Source organism: Phyllobates terribilis, unplaced genomic scaffold (assembly GCF_046119375.1).
Source record: "Phyllobates terribilis strain yellow unplaced genomic scaffold, ASM4611937v1 Scaffold_3__8_contigs__length_932513732, whole genome shotgun sequence".
Classification (NCBI taxonomy): Eukaryota; Metazoa; Chordata; class Amphibia; order Anura; family Dendrobatidae; genus Phyllobates; species Phyllobates terribilis.
In genome coordinates this window covers 672,485,137-672,501,159 of record NW_027362763.1, presented here as the reverse complement: position 1 = coordinate 672,501,159, position 16,023 = coordinate 672,485,137, and the positions used below count along the sequence as shown (strand labels likewise).

Genomic DNA, 16,023 nt, shown 5'->3' with positions numbered 1-16,023 from the left:
CTGTATATAATTATATATGTACAGCTGGTATAACCTAGGTATTCTTGATATATAATTATATATGTACAGCTGGTATAACCTGAGCATCTCCTGTATATAATTATACATGTACAGCTGGTATAACTTGGGTATCTCCTGTATACAACTATATATGAACAGCTGGTATAACCTGGGCATCTCCTGTATATAATTATATATGTACAGCTGGTATAACCTGGGCATCTCCTGTATATAATTATATATGTACAGCTGGTATAACCTGGGCATCTCCTGTATATAATTCTATATGTACAGCTGGTATAGCCTGGGCATCTCCTGTATATAATTATATATGTACAGCTGGTATAACCTGGGTATCCTTGATATATAATTATATATGTACAGCTGGTATAACCTGAGCATCTCCTGTATATAATTATATATGTACAGCTGGTATAACTTGAGCATCTCCTGTATATAATTATATATGTACAGCTGGTATAGCCTGGGCATCCTCTATATATAATTATATATGTACAGCTGGTATAACCTGGGTATCTCCTGTATATAATTATATATGTACAGCTGGTATAACCTAGGTATTCTTGATATATAATTATATATGTACAGCTGGTATAACCTGAGCATCTCCTGTATATAATTATACATGTACAGCTGGTATAACCTGGGTATCTCCTGTATATAAATATATATGAACAGCTGGTATAACCTGGGCATCTCCTGTATATAATTATATATGTACAGCTGGTATAACCTGGGCATCTCCTGTATATAATTATATATGTACAGCTGGTATAACCTGGGCATCTCCTGTATATAATTATATATGTACAGCTGGTATAACCTGGGCATCTCCTGTATATAATTGTATATGTACAGCTGGTATAACCTGGGCATCTCCTGTATATAATTATATATGAACAGCTGGTATAACCTGGGCATCTCCTGTATATAATTATATATGAACAGCTGGTATAACCTGGGCATCTCCTGTATATAATTATATATGTACAGCTGGTATAACCTGGGCATCTCCTGTATATAATTATATTTGTACAGCTGGTATAACCTGAGCATCTCCTGTATATAATTGTATATGTACAGCTGGTATAACTTGAGCATCTCCTGTATATAATTATATATGTACAGCTGGTATAACCTGGGCATCCTCTATATATAATTATATATGTACAGCTGGTATAACCTGGGTATCTCCTGTATATAATTATATATGTACAGCAGGTATAACCTGGGTATTCTTGATATATAATTATATATGTACAGCTGATATAACCTGAGCATCTCCTGTATATAATTAAATATGTACAGCTGGTATAACCTGGGCATCTCCTGTATATAATTATATATGTACAGCTGGTATAACCTGGGCATCTCCTGTATATAATTATATATATACAGCTGGTATAACCTGGGCATCTCCTATATATAATTATATATGAACAGCTGGTATAACCTGGGCATCTCCTGTATATAATTATATATGTACAGCTGGTATAACCTGGGCATCTCCTGTATATAGTTATATTTGTACAGCTGGTATAACCTGAGCATCTCCTGTATATAATTATATATGTACAGCTGGTATAACCTGGGCATCTCCTGTATACTATTATATATGTACAGCTGGTATAGCCTGAGCATCTCCTGTATATAATTATATATGTACAGCTGGTATAACCTGGGCATCCTCGGTGTATAATTATATATGTACAGCTGGTATAACCTGGACATCTCCTGTATATAATTATATATGAACAGCTGGTATAACCTGGGCATCTCCTGTTCTCCTGTATATAATTATATATGTACAGCTGGTATAACCTGGGCATCTCCTGTATATAATTATATTTGTACAGCTGGTATAACCTGAGCATCTCCTGTATATAATTATATATGTACAGCTGGTATAACCTGGGCATCTCCTGTATACTATTATATATGTACAGCTGGTATAACCTGAGCATCTCCTGTTTATAATTATATATGTACTGCTGGTATAACTTCAGCATCTCCTGTATATAATTATATATGTACAGCTGGTATAACCTGGGTATCCTTGATATATAATTATATATGTACAGCTGGTATAACCTGGGCATCTCCTGTATATAATTATATATGTACAGCTGTTATAACCTGGGCATCTCCTGTATATAATTCTATATGTACAGCTGGTATAGCCTGGGCATCTCCTGTATATAATTATATATGTACAGCTGGTATAACCTGGGTATCCTTGATATATAATTATATATGTACAGCTGGTATAACCTGAGCATCTCCTTTATATAATTATATATGTACAGCTGGTATAACTTGAGCATCTCCTGTATATAATTATATATGTACAGCTGGTATAGTCTGGTCATCCTCTATATATAATTATATATGTACAGCTGGTATAACCTGGGTATCTCCTGTATATAATTATATATGTACAGCTGGTATAACCTAGGTATTCTTGATATATAATTATATATGTACAGCTGGTATAACCTGAGCATCTCCTGTATATAATTATACATGTACAGCTGGTATAACTTGGGTATCTCCTGTATACAACTATATATGAACAGCTGGTATAACCTGGGCATCTCCTGTATATAATTATATATGTACAGCTGGTATAACCTGGGCATCTCCTGTATATAATTATATATGTACAGCTGGTATAACCTGGGCATCTCCTGTATATAATTCTATATGTACAGCTGGTATAGCCTGGGCATCTCCTGTATATAATTATATATGTACAGCTGGTATAACCTGGGTATCCTTGATATATAATTATATATGTACAGCTGGTATAACCTGAGCATCTCCTGTATATAATTATATATGTACAGCTGGTATAACTTGAGCATCTCCTGTATATAATTATATATGTACAGCTGGTATAGCCTGGGCATCCTCTATATATAATTATATATGTACAGCTGGTATAACCTGGGTATCTCCTGTATATAATTATATATGTACAGCTGGTATAACCTAGGTATTCTTGATATATAATTATATATGTACAGCTGGTATAACCTGAGCATCTCCTGTATATAATTATACATGTACAGCTGGTATAACCTGGGTATCTCCTGTATATAAATATATATGAACAGCTGTTATAACCTGGGCATCTCCTGTATATAATTATATATGTACAGCTGGTATAACCTGGTCATCTCCTGTATATAATTATATATGTACAGCTGGTATAACCTGGGCATCTCCTGTATATAATTATATATGTACAGCTGGTATAACCTGGGCATCTCCTGTATATAATTGTATATGTACAGCTGGTATAACCTGGGCATCTCCTGTATATAATTATATATGAACAGCTGGTATAACCTGGGCATCTCCTGTATATAATTATATATGAACAGCTGGTATAACCTGGGCATCTCCTGTATATAATTATATATGTACAGCTGGTATAACCTGGGCATCTCCTGTATATAATTATATTTGTACAGCTGGTATAACCTGAACATCTCCTGTATATAATTATATATGTACAGCTGGTATAACCTGGGCATCTCCTGTATATAATTATATATGTACAGCTGGTATAACCTGGGCATCTCCTGTATATAATTATATATGTACAGCTGGTATAACCTGGACATCTCCTGTATATAATTATATATGTACAGCTGGTATAACCTGGGCATCTCCTGTATATAATTATATATGTACAGCTGGTATAACCTGGGCATCTCCTGTATATAATTATATATGTACAGCTGGTATAACCTGGACATCTCCTGTATATAATTATATATGTACAGCTGGTATAACCTGGGCATCTCCTGTATATAATTATATATGAACAGCTGGTATAACCTGGTCATCTCCTGTATATAATTATATATGAAGAGCTGGTATAACCTGGGCATCTCCTGTATATAATTATATATGAACAGCTGGTATAACCTGGGCATCTCCTGTATATAATTATATATGTACAGCTGGTATAACCTGGGTATCCTTGATATATAATTATATATGTACAGCTGGTATAACCTGAGCATCTCCTGTATATAATTATATATGTACAGCTGGTATAACTTGAGCATCTCCTGTATATAATTATATATGTACAGCTGGTATAGCCTGGGCATCCTCTATATATAATTATATATGTACAGCTGGTATAACCTGGGTATCTCCTGTATATAATTATATATGTACAGCTGGTATAACCTAGGTATTCTTGATATATAATTATATATGTACAGCTGGTATAACCTGAGCATCTCCTGTATATAATTATACATGTACAGCTGGTATAACCTGGGTATCTCCTGTATATAAATATATATGAACAGCTGGTATAACCTGGGCATCTCCTGTATATAATTATATATGTACAGCTGGTATAACCTGGGCATCTCCTGTATATAATTATATATGTACAGCTGGTATAACCTGGGCATCTCCTGTATATAATTATATATGTACAGCTGGTATAACCTGGGCATCTCCTGTATATAATTGTATATGTACAGCTGGTATAACCTGGGCATCTCCTGTATATAATTATATATGAACAGCTGGTATAACCTGGGCATCTCCTGTATATAATTATATATGAACAGCTGGTATAACCTGGGCATCTCCTGTATATAATTATATATGTACAGCTGGTATAACCTGGGCATCTCCTGTATATAATTATATTTGTACAGCTGGTATAACCTGAGCATCTCCTGTATATAATTGTATATGTACAGCTGGTATAACTTGAGCATCTCCTGTATATAATTATATATGTACAGCTGGTATAACCTGGGCATCCTCTATATATAATTATATATGTACAGCTGGTATAACCTGGGTATCTCCTGTATATAATTATATATGTACAGCAGGTATAACCTGGGTATTCTTGATATATAATTATATATGTACAGCTGATATAACCTGAGCATCTCCTGTATATAATTAAATATGTACAGCTGGTATAACCTGGGCATCTCCTGTATATAATTATATATGTACAGCTGGTATAACCTGGGCATCTCCTGTATATAATTATATATATACAGCTGGTATAACCTGGGCATCTCCTATATATAATTATATATGAACAGCTGGTATAACCTGGGCATCTCCTGTATATAATTATATATGTACAGCTGGTATAACCTGGGCATCTCCTGTATATAGTTATATTTGTACAGCTGGTATAACCTGAGCATCTCCTGTATATAATTATATATGTACAGCTGGTATAACCTGGGCATCTCCTGTATACTATTATATATGTACAGCTGGTATAGCCTGAGCATCTCCTGTATATAATTATATATGTACAGCTGGTATAACCTGGGCATCCTCGGTGTATAATTATATATGTACAGCTGGTATAACCTGGACATCTCCTGTATATAATTATATATGAACAGCTGGTATAACCTGGGCATCTCCTGTTCTCCTGTATATAATTATATATGTACAGCTGGTATAACCTGGGCATCTCCTGTATATAATTATATTTGTACAGCTGGTATAACCTGAGCATCTCCTGTATATAATTATATATGTACAGCTGGTATAACCTGGGCATCTCCTGTATACTATTATATATGTACAGCTGGTATAACCTGAGCATCTCCTGTTTATAATTATATATGTACTGCTGGTATAACTTCAGCATCTCCTGTATATAATTATATATGTACAGCTGGTATAACCTGGGTATCCTTGATATATAATTATATATGTACAGCTGGTATAACCTGGGCATCTCCTGTATATAATTATATATGTACAGCTGTTATAACCTGGGCATCTCCTGTATATAATTCTATATGTACAGCTGGTATAGCCTGGGCATCTCCTGTATATAATTATATATGTACAGCTGGTATAACCTGGGTATCCTTGATATATAATTATACATGTACAGCTGGTATAACCTGAGCATCTCCTTTATATAATTATATATGTACAGCTGGTATAACTTGAGCATCTCCTGTATATAATTATATATGTACAGCTGGTATAGTCTGGTCATCCTCTATATATAATTATATATGTACAGCTGGTATAACCTGGGTATCTCCTGTATATAATTATATATGTACAGCTGGTATAACCTAGGTATTCTTGATATATAATTATATATGTACAGCTGGTATAACCTGAGCATCTCCTGTATATAATTATACATGTACAGCTGGTATAACTTGGGTATCTCCTGTATACAACTATATATGAACAGCTGGTATAACCTGGGCATCTCCTGTATATAATTATATATGTACAGCTGGTATAACCTGGGCATCTCCTGTATATAATTATATATGTACAGCTGGTATAACCTGGGCATCTCCTGTATATAATTCTATATGTACAGCTGGTATAGCCTGGGCATCTCCTGTATATAATTATATATGTACAGCTGGTATAACCTGGGTATCCTTGATATATAATTATATATGTACAGCTGGTATAACCTGAGCATCTCCTGTATATAATTATATATGTACAGCTGGTATAACTTGAGCATCTCCTGTATATAATTATATATGTACAGCTGGTATAGCCTGGGCATCCTCTATATATAATTATATATGTACAGCTGGTATAACCTGGGTATCTCCTGTATATAATTATATATGTACAGCTGGTATAACCTAGGTATTCTTGATATATAATTATATATGTACAGCTGGTATAACCTGAGCATCTCCTGTATATAATTATACATGTACAGCTGGTATAACCTGGGTATCTCCTGTATATAAATATATATGAACAGCTGTTATAACCTGGGCATCTCCTGTATATAATTATATATGTACAGCTGGTATAACCTGGTCATCTCCTGTATATAATTATATATGTACAGCTGGTATAACCTGGGCATCTCCTGTATATAATTATATATGTACAGCTGGTATAACCTGGGCATCTCCTGTATATAATTGTATATGTACAGCTGGTATAACCTGGGCATCTCCTGTATATAATTATATATGAACAGCTGGTATAACCTGGGCATCTCCTGTATATAATTATATATGAACAGCTGGTATAACCTGGGCATCTCCTGTATATAATTATATATGTACAGCTGGTATAACCTGGGCATCTCCTGTATATAATTATATTTGTACAGCTGGTATAACCTGAACATCTCCTGTATATAATTATATATGTACAGCTGGTATAACCTGGGCATCTCCTGTATATAATTATATATGTACAGCTGGTATAACCTGGGCATCTCCTGTATATAATTATATATGTACAGCTGGTATAACCTGGACATCTCCTGTATATAATTATATATGTACAGCTGGTATAACCTGGGCATCTCCTGTATATAATTATATATGTACAGCTGGTATAACCTGGGCATCTCCTGTATATAATTATATATGTACAGCTGGTATAACCTGGGCATCTCCTGTATATAATTATATATGTACAGCTGGTATAACCTGGGCATCTCCTGTATATAATTATATATGAACATCTGGTATAACCTGGGCATCTCCTGTATATAATTATATATGTACAGCTGGTATAACCTGGGCATCTCCTGTATATAATTATATTTGTACAGCTGGTATAACCTGAGCATCTCCTGTATATAATTATATATGTACAGCTGGTATAACCTGGGAATCTCCTGTATACTATTATATATGTACAGCTGGTATAACCTGAGCATCTCCTGTATATAATTATATATGTACAGCTGGTATAACTGGGCATCCTCGGTGTATAATTATATATGTACAGCTGGTATAACCTGGGGATCTCCTGTATATAATTATATATGAACAGCTGGTATAACCTGGGCATCTCCTGTTCTCCTGTATATAATTATATATGTACAGCTGGTATAACCTGGGCATCTCCTGTATATAATTATATTTGTACAGCTGGTATAACCTGAGTATCTCCTGTATATAATTATATATGTACAGCTGGTATAACCTGGGCATCTCCTGTATACTATTATATATGTACAGCTGGTATAACCTGAGCATCTCCTGTTTATAATTATATATGTACAGCTGGTATAACCTGGGCATCTCCTGTATATAATTATATATGTACAGCTGGTATAACCTGGGCATCTCCTGTATATAATTATATATGTACTGCTGGTATAACCTGAGCATCTCCAGTATATAATTATATATGTACAGCTGTTATAACCTGGGCATCTCCTGTATATAATTCTATATGTACAGCTGGTATAACCTGGGCATCTCCTGTATATAATTATATATGTACAGCTGGTATAACCTGGGTATCCTTGATATATAATTATATATGTACAGCTGGTATAACCTGAGCATCTCCTGTATATAATTATATATGTACAGCTGGTATAACTTGAGCATCTCCTGTATATAATTATATATGTACAGCTGGTATAACCTGGGCATCTCCTGTATATAATTATATATGTACAGCTGGTATAACCTGGGCATCTCCTGTATATAATTATATATGAACAGCTGGTATAACCTGGGCATCTCCTGTATATAATTATATATGTACAGCTGGTATAACCTGGGCATCTCCTGTATATAATTATATTTGTACAGCTGGTATAACCTGGGGATCTCCTGTATATAATTATATATGAACAGCTTGTATAACCTGGGCATCTCCTGTTCTCCTGTATATAATTATATATGTACAGCTGGTATAACCTGGGCATCTCCTGTATATAATTATATTTGTACAGCTGGTATAACCTGAGCATCTCCTGTATATAATTATATATGTACAGCTGGTATAACCTGGGCATCTCCTGTATACTATTATATATGTACAGCTGGTATAACCTGAGCATCTCCTGTTTATAATTATATATGTACAGCTGGTATAACCTGGGCATCTCCTGTATATAATTATATATGAACAGCTGGTATAACCTGGGCATCTCCTGTTCTCCTGTATATAATTATATATGTACAGCTGGTATAACCTGAGCATCTCCAGTATATAATTATATATGTACAGCTGTTATAACCTGGGCATCTCCTGTATATAATTCTATATGTACAGCTGGTATAACCTGTGCATCTCCTGTATATAATTATATATGTACAGCTGGTATAACCTGGGTATCCTTGATATATAATTATATATGTACAGCTGGTATAACCTGAGCATCTCCTGTATATAATTATATATGTACAGCTGGTATAACTTGAGCATCTCCTGTATATAATTATATATGTACAGCTGGTATAACCTGGGCATCCTCTATATATAATTATATATGTACAGCTGGTATAACCTGGGTATCTCCTGTATATAATTATATATGTACAGCTGGTATAACCTGGGTATCCTTGATATATAATTATATATGTACAGCTGGTATAACATGAGCATCTCCTGTGTATAATTGTATATGTACAGCTTGTATAACTTGAGCATCTCCTGTATATAATTATATATGTACAGCTGGTATAACCTGGGTATCCTTGATATATAATTATATATGTACAGCTCGTATAACCTGGGCATCTCCTGTATATAATTATATATGTACAGCTGTTATAACCTGGGCATCTCCTGTATATAATTCTATGTGTACAGCTGGTATAACCTGGGCATCTCCTGTATATAATTATATATGTACAGCTGGTATAACCTGGGTATCCTTGATATATAATTATATATGTACAGCTGGTATAACCTGAGCATCTCCTGTATATAATTGTATATGTACAGCTGGTATAACTTGAGCATCTCCTGTATATAATTATATATGTACAGCTGGTATAACCTGGGCATCCTCTATATATAATTATATATGTACAGCTGGTATAACCTGGGTATCTCCTGTATATAATTATATATGTACAGCAGGTATAACCTGGTTATTCTTGATATATAATTATATATGTACAGCTGATATAACCTGAGCATCTCCTGTATATAATTAAATATGTACAGCTGGTATAACCTGGGCATCTCCTGTATATAATTATATATGTACAGCTGGTATAACCTGGGCATCTCCTGTATATAATTATATATATACAGCTGGTATAACCTGGGCATCTCCTGTATATAATTATATATGAACAGCTGGTATAACCTGGGCATCTCCTGTATATAATTATATATGTACAGCTGGTATAACCTGGGCATCTCCTGTATATAGTTATATTTGTACAGCTGGTATAACCTGAGCATCTCCTGTATATAATTATATATGTACAGCTGGTATAACCTGGGCATCTCCTGTATACTATTATATATGTACAGCTGGTATAGCCTGAGCATCTCCTGTATATAATTATATATGTACAGCTGGTATAACCTGGGCATCCTCGGTGTATAATTATATATGTACAGCTGGTATAACCTGGGCATCTCCTGTATATAATTATATATGAACAGCTGGTATAACCTGGGCATCTCCTGTTCTCCTGTATATAATTATATATGTACAGCTGGTATAACCTGGGCATCTCCTGTATATAATTATATTTGTACAGCTGGTATAACCTGAGCATCTCCTGTATATAATTATATATGTACAGCTGGTATAACCTGGGCATCTCCTGTATACTATTATATATGTACAGCTGGTATAACCTGAGCATCTCCTGTTTATAATTATATATGTACTGCTGGTATAACTTCAGCATCTCCTGTATATAATTATATATGTACAGCTGGTATAACCTGGGTATCCTTGATATATAATTATATATGTACAGCTGGTATAACCTGGGCATCTCCTGTATATAATTATATATGTACAGCTGTTATAACCTGGGCATCTCCTGTATATAATTCTATATGTACAGCTGGTATAGCCTGGGCATCTCCTGTATATAATTATATATGTACAGCTGGTATAACCTGGGTATCCTTGATATATAATTATATATGTACAGCTGGTATAACCTGAGCATCTCCTTTATATAATTATATATGTACAGCTGGTATAACTTGAGCATCTCCTGTATATAATTATATATGTACAGCTGGTATAGTCTGGTCATCCTCTATATATAATTATATATGTACAGCTGGTATAACCTGGGTATCTCCTGTATATAATTATATATGTACAGCTGGTATAACCTAGGTATTCTTGATATATAATTATATATGTACAGCTGGTATAACCTGAGCATCTCCTGTATATAATTATACATGTACAGCTGGTATAACTTGGGTATCTCCTGTATACAACTATATATGAACAGCTGGTATAACCTGGGCATCTCCTGTATATAATTATATATGTACAGCTGGTATAACCTGGGCATCTCCTGTATATAATTATATATGTACAGCTGGTATAACCTGGGCATCTCCTGTATATAATTCTATATGTACAGCTGGTATAGCCTGGGCATCTCCTGTATATAATTATATATGTACAGCTGGTATAACCTGGGTATCCTTGATATATAATTATATATGTACAGCTGGTATAACCTGAGCATCTCCTGTATATAATTATATATGTACAGCTGGTATAACTTGAGCATCTCCTGTATATAATTATATATGTACAGCTGGTATAGCCTGGGCATCCTCTATATATAATTATATATGTACAGCTGGTATAACCTGGGTATCTCCTGTATATAATTATATATGTACAGCTGGTATAACCTAGGTATTCTTGATATATAATTATATATGTACAGCTGGTATAACCTGAGCATCTCCTGTATATAATTATACATGTACAGCTGGTATAACCTGGGTATCTCCTGTATATAAATATATATGAACAGCTGGTATAACCTGGGCATCTCCTGTATATAATTATATATGTACAGCTGGTATAACCTGGGCATCTCCTGTATATAATTATATATGTACAGCTGGTATAACCTGGGCATCTCCTGTATATAATTATATATGTACAGCTGGTATAACCTGGGCATCTCCTGTATATAATTGTATATGTACAGCTGGTATAACCTGGGCATCTCCTGTATATAATTATATATGAACAGCTGGTATAACCTGGGCATCTCCTGTATATAATTATATATGAACAGCTGGTATAACCTGGGCATCTCCTGTATATAATTATATATGTACAGCTGGTATAACCTGGGCATCTCCTGTATATAATTATATTTGTACAGCTGGTATAACCTGAGCATCTCCTGTATATAATTGTATATGTACAGCTGGTATAACTTGAGCATCTCCTGTATATAATTATATATGTACAGCTGGTATAACCTGGGCATCCTCTATATATAATTATATATGTACAGCTGGTATAACCTGGGTATCTCCTGTATATAATTATATATGTACAGCAGGTATAACCTGGGTATTCTTGATATATAATTATATATGTACAGCTGATATAACCTGAGCATCTCCTGTATATAATTAAATATGTACAGCTGGTATAACCTGGGCATCTCCTGTATATAATTATATATGTACAGCTGGTATAACCTGGGCATCTCCTGTATATAATTATATATATACAGCTGGTATAACCTGGGCATCTCCTATATATAATTATATATGAACAGCTGGTATAACCTGGGCATCTCCTGTATATAATTATATATGTACAGCTGGTATAACCTGGGCATCTCCTGTATATAGTTATATTTGTACAGCTGGTATAACCTGAGCATCTCCTGTATATAATTATATATGTACAGCTGGTATAACCTGGGCATCTCCTGTATACTATTATATATGTACAGCTGGTATAGCCTGAGCATCTCCTGTATATAATTATATATGTACAGCTGGTATAACCTGGGCATCCTCGGTGTATAATTATATATGTACAGCTGGTATAACCTGGACATCTCCTGTATATAATTATATATGAACAGCTGGTATAACCTGGGCATCTCCTGTTCTCCTGTATATAATTATATATGTACAGCTGGTATAACCTGGGCATCTCCTGTATATAATTATATTTGTACAGCTGGTATAACCTGAGCATCTCCTGTATATAATTATATATGTACAGCTGGTATAACCTGGGCATCTCCTGTATACTATTATATATGTACAGCTGGTATAACCTGAGCATCTCCTGTTTATAATTATATATGTACTGCTGGTATAACTTCAGCATCTCCTGTATATAATTATATATGTACAGCTGGTATAACCTGGGTATCCTTGATATATAATTATATATGTACAGCTGGTATAACCTGGGCATCTCCTGTATATAATTATATATGTACAGCTGTTATAACCTGGGCATCTCCTGTATATAATTCTATATGTACAGCTGGTATAGCCTGGGCATCTCCTGTATATAATTATATATGTACAGCTGGTATAACCTGGGTATCCTTGATATATAATTATATATGTACAGCTGGTATAACCTGAGCATCTCCTTTATATAATTATATATGTACAGCTGGTATAACTTGAGCATCTCCTGTATATAATTATATATGTACAGCTGGTATAGTCTGGTCATCCTCTATATATAATTATATATGTACAGCTGGTATAACCTGGGTATCTCCTGTATATAATTATATATGTACAGCTGGTATAACCTAGGTATTCTTGATATATAATTATATATGTACAGCTGGTATAACCTGAGCATCTCCTGTATATAATTATACATGTACAGCTGGTATAACTTGGGTATCTCCTGTATACAACTATATATGAACAGCTGGTATAACCTGGGCATCTCCTGTATATAATTATATATGTACAGCTGGTATAACCTGGGCATCTCCTGTATATAATTATATATGTACAGCTGGTATAACCTGGGCATCTCCTGTATATAATTCTATATGTACAGCTGGTATAGCCTGGGCATCTCCTGTATATAATTATATATGTACAGCTGGTATAACCTGGGTATCCTTGATATATAATTATATATGTACAGCTGGTATAACCTGAGCATCTCCTGTATATAATTATATATGTACAGCTGGTATAACTTGAGCATCTCCTGTATATAATTATATATGTACAGCTGGTATAGCCTGGGCATCCTCTATATATAATTATATATGTACAGCTGGTATAACCTGGGTATCTCCTGTATATAATTATATATGTACAGCTGGTATAACCTAGGTATTCTTGATATATAATTATATATGTACAGCTGGTATAACCTGAGCATCTCCTGTATATAATTATACATGTACAGCTGGTATAACCTGGGTATCTCCTGTATATAAATATATATGAACAGCTGTTATAACCTGGGCATCTCCTGTATATAATTATATATGTACAGCTGGTATAACCTGGTCATCTCCTGTATATAATTATATATGTACAGCTGGTATAACCTGGGCATCTCCTGTATATAATTATATATGTACAGCTGGTATAACCTGGGCATCTCCTGTATATAATTGTATATGTACAGCTGGTATAACCTGGGCATCTCCTGTATATAATTATATATGAACAGCTGGTATAACCTGGGCATCTCCTGTATATAATTATATATGAACAGCTGGTATAACCTGGGCATCTCCTGTATATAATTATATATGTACAGCTGGTATAACCTGGGCATCTCCTGTATATAATTATATTTGTACAGCTGGTATAACCTGAACATCTCCTGTATATAATTATATATGTACAGCTGGTATAACCTGGGCATCTCCTGTATATAATTATATATGTACAGCTGGTATAACCTGGGCATCTCCTGTATATAATTATATATGTACAGCTGGTATAACCTGGACATCTCCTGTATATAATTATATATGTACAGCTGGTATAACCTGGGCATCTCCTGTATATAATTATATATGTACAGCTGGTATAACCTGGGCATCTCCTGTATATAATTATATATGTACAGCTGGTATAACCTGGACATCTCCTGTATATAATTATATATGTACAGCTGGTATAACCTGGGCATCTCCTGTATATAATTATATATGAACAGCTGGTATAACCTGGTCATCTCCTGTATATAATTATATATGAAGAGCTGGTATAACCTGGGCATCTCCTGTATATAATTATATATGAACAGCTGGTATAACCTGGGCATCTCCTGTATATAATTATATATGTACAGCTGGTATAACCTGGGTATCCTTGATATATAATTATATATGTACAGCTGGTATAACCTGAGCATCTCCTGTATATAATTATATATGTACAGCTGGTATAACTTGAGCATCTCCTGTATATAATTATATATGTACAGCTGGTATAGCCTGGGCATCCTCTATATATAATTATATATGTACAGCTGGTATAACCTGGGTATCTCCTGTATATAATTATATATGTACAGCTGGTATAACCTAGGTATTCTTGATATATAATTATATATGTACAGCTGGTATAACCTGAGCATCTCCTGTATATAATTATACATGTACAGCTGGTATAACCTGGGTATCTCCTGTATATAAATATATATGAACAGCTGGTATAACCTGGGCATCTCCTGTATATAATTATATATGTACAGCTGGTATAACCTGGGCATCTCCTGTATATAATTATATATGTACAGCTGGTATAACCTGGGCATCTCCTGTATATAATTATATATGTACAGCTGGTATAACCTGGGCATCTCCTGTATATAATTGTATATGTACAGCTGGTATAACCTGGGCATCTCCTGTATATAATTATATATGAACAGCTGGTATAACCTGGGCATCTCCTGTATATAATTATATATGAACAGCTGGTATAACCTGGGCATCTCCTGTATATAATTATATATGTACAGCTGGTATAACCTGGGCATCTCCTGTATATAATTATATTTGTACAGCTGGTATAACCTGAGCATCTCCTGTATATAATTGTATATGTACAGCTGGTATAACTTGAGCATCTCCTGTATATAATTATATATGTACAGCTGGTATAACCTGGGCATCCTCTATATATAATTATATATGTACAGCTGGTATAACCTGGGTATCTCCTGTATATAATTATATATGTACAGCAGGTATAACCTGGGTATTCTTGATATATAATTATATATGTACAGCTGATATAACCTGA

General features: G+C 34.2%; 1 protein-coding gene across 1 annotated transcript in view; it reads left to right on the top strand.

The window, feature by feature from the left end:
• Positions 1–16,023, top strand: part of ALK (ALK receptor tyrosine kinase) — a 1,279,208-nt gene that overhangs the window by 567,276 nt on the left and 695,909 nt on the right. The gene's annotated exons all lie outside the window — the stretch shown is intronic.